Below are 13,921 nucleotides of genomic sequence, written 5' to 3' on the forward strand. Positions count from 1 at the left end.
ATCAAACCCACGACTTTTTGAATGATGAACCAGGAGAGGGCCAATGATGGTCAATCTTTCTACTGTTCTCATATATTCCTCCGTCTCTTCCTCTATCTGTCTCCTCTGCTTTTATCTTAATCTCTGTGTCAAGGCTGCTGATGTGGAGAGAGAAAGAGAGAAAGAAATAAGGGGGGGTTCTGCCAGGTTTGGTTCCTGTCGACATCTAATCCATGTTAATAAATGACTCTTGAGGTCATCATGATGTAGCCTGAGGCAAAGTAGGAGAGATAGAGAGGCAGGCAGAAATAGGTTTCTCTCTAAGTGTGTGTGTGTGTGTGTGTGTGTGTGTGTGTGTGTGTGTGTGTGTGTGTGTGTGTGTGTGTGTGTGTGTGTGTGTGTGTGTGTGTGTCTGTCTGTGTGTGTGTGTGTGTGTGTGTGTGTGTGTGTGTGTTTGTGCTCGCTGACAGTTGCAGTTGCTAAAAGGGACATACAGACATCATAATCTAATCTTCAAAAAAACAAGGCTAAGCTAGAACCTGAAAATAGATAATGAAACCTTCACTGTCATTTCTGAACCTTTTTAATTCAATAAAAACCTCTGTTATATTGGTCATGCACTCTTCATCCCACAATCTATTGTGCAATCACAATAAAACCAAGGCCTGCAACAAATTTATCAAGGCTGTTTTAGAGAGTGATGCATGTGTCTGCATCAAAACTGACACAGCAAAAATATTGACTGTTCAGTGCCCATGGTGACCTGATATACTGTTGTTATAAATGAAGCCAGCAGATGCAAAACAGCATCTTCATACATCAAGTCAGAATGCAGTATTCAGCCTCTTTTCTGTGTTATGTTTAATCTCTAACAACTTTGAAGGAGTCAATACGAGTCAAATCAGCAGCTTGTCGGTAAATGATCCATGAGCTATTGTGTTTTAAGCAGGGAGATTACTGTTGGATTATAAAAGGATATTGCACCCAAGCAGAAACCTGCTGCAAGACTTTTCTAAAACAAGCACAGTTAATGTCATGAACCTGACACACAGACAAGCAGGTGAAAACTCCAGTTTCCTGTTCTCAAACTGTCAAAGATGGTGAGAGGTTGGCTCACTGATGAGTGGGCCTAGGTGAGAGCAGACCTGCGGGGAGGCTTGACTGTGGGAATCTTACGAATATGAGCAGGCCAGGCGAGGGATCTTGCAGACAGAAGTACAGGTGTTGCAGTGCAAGTAAAGTAGTCAGAAATGTTGCACATAGACAAACTGTGACTGGCAAAAGCTGTGACAGGTGGGATTAGATTTGATAATGAGCAACAAGCAGAGACAACAACAAGAAAAAAAGAAAAAAAACCCACAGGTTTAAAGAGTAAACTGCTTTGCTATCCCTCAATTGAACATCTGAGAGGTTATTTGGAGGTATTAGCTCAACAGCACCCTCCTCCTGTTGGAAGAGATATACTTGACTGGCAGTGTTAACTTTTATTCATAAATCACAACAAAAGTTACAAAGTGCTCCCAAAAATTAAACAAAATAAACAAAGTATAGAAAGTTTATCAAATCTCATGTAAGCAAAGGCCCTCCCTTTGCACATTATTGTTATAAACAGACCAGCTTGCAGCTTAAGAAGACAGGACAGCTAAGAAAGGAAGATCAGCTGCACTTGCATTTAGATATCTGTTTATGGATGTACTCTATGTACCAGGCGAGCCTAAGGCAAGCTCCACCTTGGTTGGCAGTATATTTATTCTATTTAATTCAATATTCATTAAAGATAAGTTGCTGCTAGATAAATGCTGCTCTATAATATGACTGAGCTATGGCCGGATCTTCAGCTGCCGCTTCAGACCAGAACCTGAAACTTAAATCCTTTCACCTGACTACAAATTTTGTATGAGTGATCAAGAGAATGATTTTATCTTCACAAGCCTGAAATAGCAAAACAAACTATATCAGAAGTCTTTATAGGCCCCATGTTATGCAAAAATCACTTTACTAAGTCTTTTAGTGAAATTTGGGGGTCTTTGGCTTTCCTCCCAGCCCATTTAATGACAAGACCTGTACTTAGTAGTGCTCGTGAATGTGTAATCCTGACCTAAAACGAGTTGTTTGGATCTAGGGGATTTGCCCACATCAGCGATTCCCTTTTTTGACCAATCAGGAGCAAGTCTGACCTGATTGGTCCACAAGAGCTATAGCTCTGATACCCCAAACCCCCTCCCCGCTGCTGGAGAGAGGAATGTGGCTGTTTTTGGCCGTAAACGGCCACATAGTTCCATGCACAAGCTTCCAATCTCAGAAGAAGAAAAGACTGAGTGGCTAGGGTTCATTTATCAAAGAATTGTGCTAGCTACACTCAGTAAAACTGTGCATGTGTGTGCTAGTCACTTCACGGCCGATTGCTTTTCCAACTTTGGACAGTACAACAGAGGGCTAGAGAATAGACTGGTCCTGAATCCAGACGCATTACCAACCATCCGCCAACAAACCACGGACCCTGGAAATGTGAGTATTTCAAATGCTGTGGAGCAGATGTAAGAGCTTTTCCTCAGTGTCCCCCCCTGTCTCTGTGTTAGCTTCAGGATGCTAACTTTAGCTGCGGTTAGCCTGTTGTTTTAGCCTGTAATGTTACAGTAAATGAGCTTCCCTGTTTTCTTAACATTGTGCACTCGGAGCTCGTGGCGTCGCTCCCAGTGACGTGGAAGAGCGGGGTGGTATCAGCGGTGGCTCATTTACATATGAAGGTCACGCCCACTAAATCAGACTGTCCTGAACAGAGGGGCTATGTGAGCCAGGAAACAACGCTGCTGTGCTTGATTTATTGGCTTTTTGGACCAAAACATGTTACTACCATTCAACGAAGACATCAATGATCCATATTAAACTGCAGAAAAATAGCATAATATGGGACCTTTAAAGCTTTATTTCATTGAAACAAGCTCCATGCAGCCTTAAAAGCCCTATGAGGACCTTTTAGGTGATCTTGAAAAAGTCTCACTTCTAGTTATGTGTCTAATTGTTATCCACAGCTTTAAACGAGATTATCAGCGCCAAAGTAGGTTAGATCTAAATGCTATTTCTCAGCATATTGGTCAGGTCGGACTGGATTGATTGACATCATGAAGTCCCTGTGACAACACCATATCACTCAACACTTTTAGCAGTGAAGAGACCCGTGCTTTACTCTGCTGAAATAATTTCTTGGATTAATTTTGTAGTAATGGTGGACACTGAAGCTGAACTGTTAAAAAGAAAAAGGAAAGCAGAAGAAAGCTAAACAAGAGAGTGATAGAGCACAGGCTAAAGGCTAAAATGTGCTAAATGCTAAAACATGGAGTGAAGGCCAAAACACAAGCTAAAGGCTAAAAGTGGTGCTAAGCTGTTTGTGATAACATGTATTCCATCCCACATGCAGCAGTTATTCTGCAGTGTTCTGTTCAAACTTGAGAGTCGATCAATTAAATGAAGAGTGAGGTTACATTAGCTCTGCTTGGTGAGGTTGGATTTGGTAGATGAGCACTGGTAAGACATAACCAGGATTCACGGCTACTTAAAGATGCTCTGAGGAGGATCTGTTTTAATCGGACCCCCTTGTCACCTTCTGCACCAGAGTCCCACACACACGTAGTAATTTACTTTTAGGGAGGCGTGTGTTTGTTTTGGAGTTAAATGGAGATCGGATCCAACATTTTTTTTTGTACAAGACAACTTTTTACTGGATACAACGTGGTATAAGGTATTTATCAGTACAGTTACATAGTGTTACAGTTTGAAATGTGACATCAAGCAAATTTTGTGGTAGCCGGCTATATGTTAGCAACATCAACAGCCTGGTGCTCTGAGGTATCTGTATGCTAATGTGACAACAAGCAAACACTGTCAGTTTATATGTAGTTTAGAAGCATCTATATTTAGTGCAGCTGGCAACATGATGCTTTAAGACATTTCTGTAACGTGTAACGCTAGTGAATCCTGGTAAGCTTTGTCCTGCCAGTCATCTACCAAGCAGAGCTAACACGTCACACTTCATTTTATTGATAGGCTCTGAAGTTTGAACAGACCACTGCAGAATAACTGCTGCATGTGGGTTGGAATGAACATTTTCACTAATAGTTTAGTCCCTGTGTTAGCCTTTAGCTCGGGCTGTACCTCCCGTTCAGCTTTCTTCTGCTCTTTTGTCCTTTTTCTGTCTGACACTTAGGCTCAGACAAGACCTCGGTGTGCTGCAAATCAATCCAGCCCTGGTCGGCTATAAGCTAAGAAGTAGCAATTTAAAATAACCTATAACCAGCAAAATCGCTGATAATCTCATTTTAAAGTGTGGATTGCGATCAGGTATATACCAAGAAGGGAGGCTTTTTCAGGATCACTTTCAAACCCCTCACAGCCTCTTTAACTACAATAAAAACTGAACACAAATTGTTACAAAATTTGTTTGTTGTTCAATTTTTAATACATCATAGGTCACAGGTGTTTTAATTTGTATTAGGTTATCCCCTCACACTCTCGTACTTGGAATGGTCAAGGTCAGAGCATGTCACAGTTTGAGCTCCGCTTCTTCTGAGCCAAAGATACTGTGGCTGATAGGTGTCGGCCAGTTTGCAAAAGCAACAGCACAAATACAAACGCAAATGCAAACACCACAGCATGAATGCAAAAGCCAAAACCAATGGAAGTACAGCCACAACGAAAGTTAGGGGACAGTTTTCCTAATAGACACAGAAAAGATGTGAAAGTAAGTTAATGGCTGTTTGTTTTTCTAACTTAAGCTACGATAAAGATAGCTCTAATGCAATGTAGTGTCCCTTCAAAGCTATATTTATCATAGATGAAGTTAATCATTTACTTTTACAACTTTTTCTTTGTCTGTTTGGATATGTAACCTCTTTTAATTTTCATTGTGTGTTTTCATGTTTGCATCTGTGTTGTCTCTTTTGCATTCATGTTTTTTGCCCTTGCATTCGTTTTGTAGCTTTTGCACTTGTCTTGTAGCTTTTGCAAATCATCTAACACCCACCAGCCACCGTACAAAGATGTATGAAGAGGAGGGGAGAACACATTCTGCTCATAGTTCATACAGATGTTAATGAGCAGCTTCATATCTACCTCACAGACTGGCACAGGGGAGCACGCACTGAGAAATATTATTATCAATGAATTAGTGAGACAAACCATCAGCACTGCCGCATTTCTCCTCACCACTGGATGGCACTGCACCTCCTCTCTAACCTCCCCTCTGTCCTCCCTTCACCACTGCCCCCTCTCTCCCTCCCTTCTTCAGATGCACGCCTTTTCTCTCTCTCTCGCCCTTTGCCTGCGTCTCCTCATCTCGTGTAGGAGGAAGATTAGAATCGCCAGAGAGCACAACGAGGATTACCAGATCGATATCGGAGACAATCTCTTTCTCCCATCTCTTTTTACATGGTCTCTCCCTCCATTTCCTTCTCCTCCTCCTCTGCCTCTGCTGCTTGCTCTGCTCTCCTCTATGTGCCTAATTTGTGTTTTCACCCTCTGCCCTTCAAGTCACTCCACGCTTCTGGGTGTATGAGGAGAAAAAGAGGGAGACAGAGGATGGGTTTTAGAGGGGGTTAGATAAATAGACAGATGTGCATAAATGATGGAGAGAAAAGGACAGATAGAGCTGTGAGAGGGAGACAAAGACGGTATTGATTCACCCTGACACAAATTCACAAATTGTCACAATATGCTCCGCTGTTAATTTATTACACAATGAAGCCATACAGAATAACCCACTTGTTCTTCTTCAGACACAGATTCAGAGCTGAGTGCAGATGATAAAAACACCACAAGGTATTTTTCTGTTCGCTCAAACACACAAACCAAGGCCTGACGAGAGGAGAGGAGAGGAGAGGAGAGGAGAGGAGAGGAGAGGAGAGGAGAGGAGAGGAGAGGAGAGGAGAGGAGAGGAGAGGAGAGGAGAGGAGAGGAGAGGAGAGGAGAGGAGAGGAGAGGAGAGGCTGAAAAATGAGGAGAAAGCCAAGCTGAGAGTAGAGAAGACGATAAAGGAAGCGACAAAGAGAGCGACAGAGAGACTGGTAAAGAAAGTCAAGGAAAGCAAAAAGGAGCAAAAGGAGAGCAAAGAGGACGAGAAGGTTAAAGATAGGGAGCCAGAGGGGAGGGAAGTAAGCAGAGAAGAAAAGACAAGAAGAAAAGGGGAAAAGAAAGAAGGGATCAGGAAAGGAGGGGGAAAGAGAACACAGGTGGGGAAAGAAAAAAACAGAAGGGATAAAAATTAAGCTTAAATGTCATATAGAAAAGAGGGAAATGAAAAAAGTATGGGAAGAAGGAAAGAAGGGATGGGGGAATAGGGAGGAAAGAATCAAAGGAGAAGAAATGCAAGGAAAGGAAAAGAATGGAGGAAGGTGTAAACGGGGGTGAGTACAATGAAAGACAAGGAATCATGGGAGAAAGGATGAGAGTGGGGTAAATGAGGGAAAATGAAAGGAAAGGAGTGAAAGGAATGATGGAAATGAATAATTACAAAAGACATACACACACACACACACACACACACACACACACACACACACACACACACACACACACACACACACACACACACACACACAGATACACACACACATACAAAAACACACACACACAAAGGTGCTTGGATCTATACTGGTTTAATATTACAACAAGTGGGATTGTTTGTTCAGATCCTGAGCACACAGAGGGATGGTAAATGGAATCCTACAGAAAGAAGATTAGTCAATAAACTCAGGTAAACACTTATAGATAACCGAGTGTGTGAATGTGTGTGTGTGGGGAGAAAGCGAGAGAGAGAGGGAGAGAGAACTCATGTTTTATGTATGAGTGTTTGTTTAGCTGCACTTGCAGCTGTGTCGAGGTTACTTCCCATCTCAGTCACACACAGCTGACTGATAAACCCTCTCAACACATTTAAACATAGCACTCGGTACAGAAATTAGAACTGTCTGAATGTTACTACATTTATTAGATACCATGCAGGACAAAAAAAACATGTAATGATGGTTTAAGGGGTTTGAACAGTATTTAAAAGTGAGAACATTACATACAGTTTGAAGTGATGTGCTAAGGAAACCCCATGAAGACTAACATCTGAACATCTTATTTATTGTGTTCCCTGCTATAACATGTAATTTTAGCTGTTTACTTGATGTCCTGACCTGACTCCACTTCATCACAATTTGTATCCCAGAACTGCACATGCAGAGAACAGTCAGCTTCAGGCTTAACTTACCTCAGTTTCTGCTGTTTGACAGAGGACAGATTGTGCTTCTCACTGATAAACTTTGCTGGCCGCCGTAGGTTCAACAAACAGACTTTTGGTCCAAAGCAATATGAGGCAGCAGTAGCTCGGTCCATAGGGACTTGGCTTTGTAACCGGAGGGTCGCTGGTTTAAGTCCCAGTATGGACCAAGATTGGAAATTGGGCTGGTAGCTGGAAAGGTGTTAGCATAGTTTCTTGAGCATTGTCGAGGTGCCCCTGAGCAAGGCACTATATGCCCCAACTGCTTAGGTTGTATGCCGCTTGTGTACGTTTTCTACTTCGTAAAATTAAAAATTGTAAGAGCAAGTTTAAAGTTTAAGTAACCTTTCTTCATCAACTAATATTATGAGATCAGTTAGCTTCCTTATCAAACCCCAAAATGTGTTTTCTGGGACTTTCTGCATTGGAGTAGTAGCAGTGACACCCCACTTGTAGCAGGTAGATATATGAGGTCATGCTTCAAATAGAAAAAGATTAGGGATACATGCAGCCATGATTTGTTTCTAAAGCAAAGATGTAAGGCCTGCGGCCTGTAGTTGCTATGTTGGATATGCAAGCATAACCTTAATTTGGGGAAGGTTGAGGCTGGCTTTGAGACCCCATCCCAAAAACTATGGCGTACCTCATGTCAGTCAAGTCAGCTTTGCCTCTTATTATAAGGCCTCATAGTCCTAGAGTGTACTCACATCTATGGCTTGTCTGCTTTGTTCCAATTCATGGGAAAAGATGTTACAGTTGTTGCAGTTGTCACTTGTTTTTTTGGCAAATTTGACATGCTTATTTTGTCCCACTCAGGTCTGAATACCTCATTTCTCTGTCCACATAGACTGTTTTTATTTATTTATTTTTATTATTATTATTATTTTGTTTTTGTTTTTTAAATAAAAATGGTTGTGTTGTAAGTTTTTGTCCACTATGGGCATCCATACTTTCAGCTAAAATAGGACACCATTTGTCTGCTTGCACTCAGGCTTTAGTGAATGTACACAACAAGTAGAAGTGTGTCTTTATATGTGACTCTGTGTGTGTGTGTGTGTGTGTGTGTGTGTGTGTGTGTGTGTGTGTGTGTGTGTGTGTGTGTGTGTGTGTGTGTGTGTGTGTGGCCACCGCCGCCTCCTGGAACAGAGTTCTTCCTGGGACACGGTGCCTCGCAATCACCTGTTCCCCACCGAACACCTTCTTCCTGTGTCCAACTGTGATACAAGCTGGTTTCACTCTCTCTGTGTTTCTCTCTGTCTCTCAGTCTCTGTCTTTCCAGCTCTCTCACACACGCACACGCACACATATAGCACACACTCTTGTATAATCAGTAGAGTAAAGTCTGCCAAAACTCATGGCTGTATGATAAAATCCAAATACAAGTAGAGATTGATGTGAGTTATACAGGCTCCCTTTCACACACACACACACACACACACACTCACACACACACACACACACATACACACACACACACACACACACACACACACACACACACACACACACACACACACACACACACACACACACACACACATATTCACTCAAATCAAACCTGACTTTGCAGATGTGTGGGAATCTCATTGATATGCGTGAGTGCAGGCGTGTTATTGGTTCCTACGGGCTCGTTTGGGGCTAATTAGAGAGAGTAATGAGATAAGAGGAGAGGGAGAGGGAGGCAATGCTCTGATGGATGTGAGGAAGGGGACGGCATCTCAATGAAGACACTCTTAGGGAGGGAGAGGGATCAAATTAGAGGATGAAAGGGAACAAGAGCGAAGGTAGCGAGGACGAAGTAATGTACAGAATCGATAATGTGGGAACCTCTGAGTCCAGGAGTAAACGCTCTAGACAAAAGATATCATCTAGACTGGACTGCAGACATGTTTCTGCTCACTCTTACTTCAGTCATGCGCATAATCACAATCAATTATTTATTTTTATGACTGTCCAAAGCGCTTAACACTGAGAGCTACTGAGGAGGCTCCTCTGAGTCTGTTTCCTTCAGCAGAACACCATCACAAAACTTACAGGAAGGAAAGATCCACTTCACAGGAACATACATCACTGACATCTGCTGGCATAAACAACATCACTAAAAGCTAAACTGATTTATCATGCAGACAGAGAAATTAAGGTGTAAAATATTGAGTGAGCTTCAACTTACTGGAAGGTGGATTCTTAACCGCTGTACAGAACCGGGCTCTCTGTTTCCAGCCTTCAGATGGAGCAGTCTCTGTTCATTTGCCAGAAACCTGCAGACCAGTGTGTGAGTGGTTTACATACCACCAGTGTACTGCTTATAAGCCCTTTAGGAGGCTTAAACTAGATCATAGAAACCATTGCATGGAAAGCAAACGATCTAGAGCACCATCCACTCAATTGTAAGCCCTAATCTCTTTGCTCGTTCTGATGTCTGCAAAGATTTCAATTGCGTACTTAAGATTCCAGTAATTCACATTTACAGTTTTGAAGTCTCTATTAGCAATTTAAAGCAAATCATGCCAGAGTGTCCCTTAGTCCTGACTTTTCCACAGTGTTGTGAGGTAGCAGAGGTTGAGACAAAGCTTTGTGCCTTTATATTTGACATAAAGTGGTATCACTCATCTTATCAGACTCTCAGCCAAAAAGCAAAGAAGCACAGTTCCTTAAATGTCAAGGTCTTACTTTGAGACATCAAATACCTGAAGGTCTTTAGATGAATGTATTCTTCCCTGCTGCTGAGATCTTAGAGAGCAAGAAATTGAGTCCTCTTTTTTTTAGCTCCTGTACAGCACTGAACTATTACACACAGTAGCATACATGTAATGAAAAAAGCTCAGCGGGGCTTTAATTACTTTTCCACTATTAATGTTTCCATAAATACACTGGTGCAAGTATGTATGTTTTCTATTCTGAGCTCATACAGGGTGAAATACTTATACACAAGACACCTGCATAAACCATCTTCATCGTCCTCTGTAAGCAGAATACTGCTGCGTACATTAAGTTAATGTTTCCCCAGTGACTCTGCAGAGCAGTCTGTGTCTCCTTTCTTTAATGCATGCTTACTGTTTACAGCATCATTTAAGGTTTCGCTGCTTTTAAAGTTCAATGTGCTGATGCATCAGCTTATGTGTGATATATCTCACAGCTAATTACCACGCACCAAATGCTGCGCCACACATTTAAGGCGTAATGCTTTCATGGAGGATTATACTTCATGTAACCCAGACAGCTTGTACATTAGTATGAGCTTAATTGTATTTCTAGCAGAGATCTGTGAGAGCATGATGGAAGTTCATTTTGATAGGACCTTGGAATTGATCTGGATGCACACAGAGGCCTAAAGGTTTATCTATGTCAGATTTGAATTAAAAAGGGTTTTCAGGTTACGGTCCTGATACTGAACCTCTAACCTACCAGGGGGGAAACAGGTCTGCCGGTGTTCACTGGAGTAAAACTCAGGTGAATAGTCAACTGAACTGAGGATTATATGCCTCATCAGATTACAGATATCAATATATTTTATTTGATGATCATTATAAAATGAAAAAAAAAAAACACATTTAACATGGAGAGGAATTCACCCTCCCCTTTCTCTTTGGTAATGGTCTCTTCCTAAAGTTGCAGTTCCACATGCATGCACACTGCAGCATATCAATTTCCAGGTGATGTATGGGTTACTTATCAGCCGCATGTAGCTGAAGCGTAAAGCAGGGCATGAAATCTTTTTTTAACTGTGTGAGAATTAAAAACCACACACATTGGAGAACTAGAGGTATGTTTGTGAGGCTGTCAGCTAACACACACTGATGTCATTAGCCATCTTGACGTTTGACCCTCAGGCTTGTTAAGCGGGACCAGTGACAGCGTATCGTTCACATTTAACACAGATGAGTAGTGTGTGCATGCACCTCAGTGTTTGTTTGTGTGTGCGTTATGACAGAGAGCTGTTTTTATCACAGGTTGTGACGGTGGTGTCGTCAGTCAGGAGGTTGGTGGTGAATGAGTGGGGTTGGCTGTAGCTCAGGTTGAGTCTGTAATGAAGTCGGCACAGTCTCATCTGAATGATTTGTAATTTTACTTTGATGATACCAAGGACACTGTCTTGTTTTATTCAAGATCTGTTTTAAAATTTCAGACCTTTTTTGCGCCCTCACTGGTTTGTACGTCTTCAATAAACCGACACAGTAAAGTCTAGTATTTGATTGTTCGTTAGGTCAGAGTCATGAAAGCTTTAGAAGCACACTCTTAACTAAAAATGCTGCCTTTGACATTTACAGAGATGTGGCGAACTAATGCCCATGTCAGGCAGGAGGCTTTTTAATCACAATTCTCGGATGGAAGATGTCTCAGTGGTTGATGACTGTCAGCCCCGGGCGATGGATGATGACCCAACCTTACCAACAGTGGCTAGCATGAATAACCTGAATAAATTAGGAGTGAAAGATAACAAACGTTCCCCTGCAGGCTTCAGGAGCTCACTGAAGTGAACAGAAGTGAGTCATATGCTTCAGCTTTGTTCATGTTACATGGTTTAGACAGAAAATGCATGGAGAGAACAATCCATGTCATCCTCTGAGAATTAACAACTCAAGTGTGGACACAGCCAGGTTAAAGCCTTCAATGTTTCCATTAACATGAATGACTCCAGAGATTTAACTGAGGTTGTGCGTGCAGTGCTATGAGGTACTGCAGCCTAGAATGGGTTTTGTTTCACTTTTATTCATTTTTCTATGAGACATAACATCAATTAATGCTGATAAACTTATGTCTGTAATTCCTCTATGGAACTCCAGGGAAACATTAGTTTGGCGAAGCCTGGCTCACACGACAGGATTTTAAAATTCTTGAAAGATTCTGAAATCAGGTTGTGTGGCACAAATAAGGAGAATTTTCACTGTTTATCTTCTCTTAAATCTTGAACGCACATACACACTGCAAAATTTGAAAATAATGACCAGGACGTACAATAGGACTTTATCAAGATCATCAGACCTGAGAGAGCGACTCACCACATGATGCTACATGCTATTGCTACCTACTTTCTCTCTCAATGTTAACAAAAACAAAAGCAAAAAAAGGAGACTAGTGAGGTGCTGCTGGCAATTTCTCTTCTGTCTTTTTCAGAGCGGTTTTAATTATCCTTGCAGGACATTAATGGGCTGTTTTCCAAACCACCTACTACATACTACATGTTGATGTAGAATGTAGTAGCTACATCCTACTGCAAACTGCCTACTGCTTTTGCATGTAGTATGTGTTATGACTGTTACTTCTACTGTTATTGCTACTTTTGCCTTTATTATAAATGTACAAAACAAACTATGGGTAGATCTTGATATTTTAGTTATTTTGTCAATGATACTACAGAAGAATAATTTTATCATTGCACCAAAAAGTTATTTCGTTAATTGATAAAATAAATCTGGAAGGGACTGACTTTTTACTTTTTCAGATGATGGAAAAACCACTTCTATACATGCATTGGTTTCAAAAAGTGAATAATATGGGCTTCAATGAATTTGTAGAAGTAAACACCTTTTACGTCTAGAAGTGGTGTTTCTTTCACGTCACTACACTTCTGTCTCTCTGATTGTCTAACATTAGTGTTGTTATATTGTAGATATAATGCAGACCCAGCCGTGATGGCAATTCACCAATACCTACCACCCACATAGACAAACAGGGGTAGCGCTGTGCATTGTGGGGAATCAGTAAACCAGATAGACTGGTCTGTTGCATACTGAGAAATTGTCTTGAATCAGAAGGGCATCTGTAAGTTTTTGGCATACTGATTTTGCAGTTTTTGTATCCCATTTACTGAATACTGAATTATAGCCAAATCAGTTGGCACTGCTAGTGTAGAAGGTGGTGTGGAAAATAGCCATGGTCTTGCCACAGGTCAACGAGAGTGTCCTGCATCTCAGCTGTCCAATACACACCTGTACCCTCTGCCTCTTTATGGTCACAATTTTTGTTTCTGATAACTTCGGATCATTTCCAGTCTCACATAAGCAGCTCTCTCTGACCGGCTATTGTCACCCTCAGCGAAAACAAGTGCCGTAATCATCCCGATGAATATCAAACACATTTGAAAATTATTGGGTCGTGGAGCTTAAGACTGATCCTTCAACCGCCAACACTAGAAGATAATCCAGGCCCAGACAAGATTTGTTCCCCATTGTCAAGAAGGCCGAATCGGGGTCAAATCAGCCGGAGACTGCTGTAGTGTGAGCCAGGCTTCAGCATAAAGCCAGGGCTCCAGGTGTGTGATGGAGATAACAGTTTCGGACTTTTCCATAAGCAAGGTGTTTCTCTCAGTTTGTTTTGATGTCATGTTGTATTTTAGTTCCAGAGAGTTGGCATCCCCTCACATGTGGGAAATTATTGACTTGATTGTGATATTTAAATAATCAGCATACCCAAATTGACTGTAAGCACTGAATATAGAATAGAATAGAACTTTGTTGTCATTGTAACAAGTACAACGAAATTGAAGTCACAGCAGCAATCAAGAAAAACAAAAGTAAGAAAGTGTACAGAAAGTGCAAAAAGGTCAATAAAAAAATAGATGCTGACAGTTTGTCCATCATTCTCCAGTTCAGCCAGCCTCCACCTCCACAGGGTCCAGGACTGAGCTTCTTCAGTCTGTTCAGTCTTTGTCTCCTAGATCCTGTCTGCTCACAGCAGGTGAAG

Source organism: Halichoeres trimaculatus, unplaced genomic scaffold (assembly GCF_033239565.1).
Source record: "Halichoeres trimaculatus isolate MK-OKI-2021-1 unplaced genomic scaffold, fHalTri1.1 fHalTri1_scaffold_2, whole genome shotgun sequence".
NCBI classification, from domain to species: domain Eukaryota; kingdom Metazoa; phylum Chordata; class Actinopteri; order Labriformes; family Labridae; genus Halichoeres; species Halichoeres trimaculatus.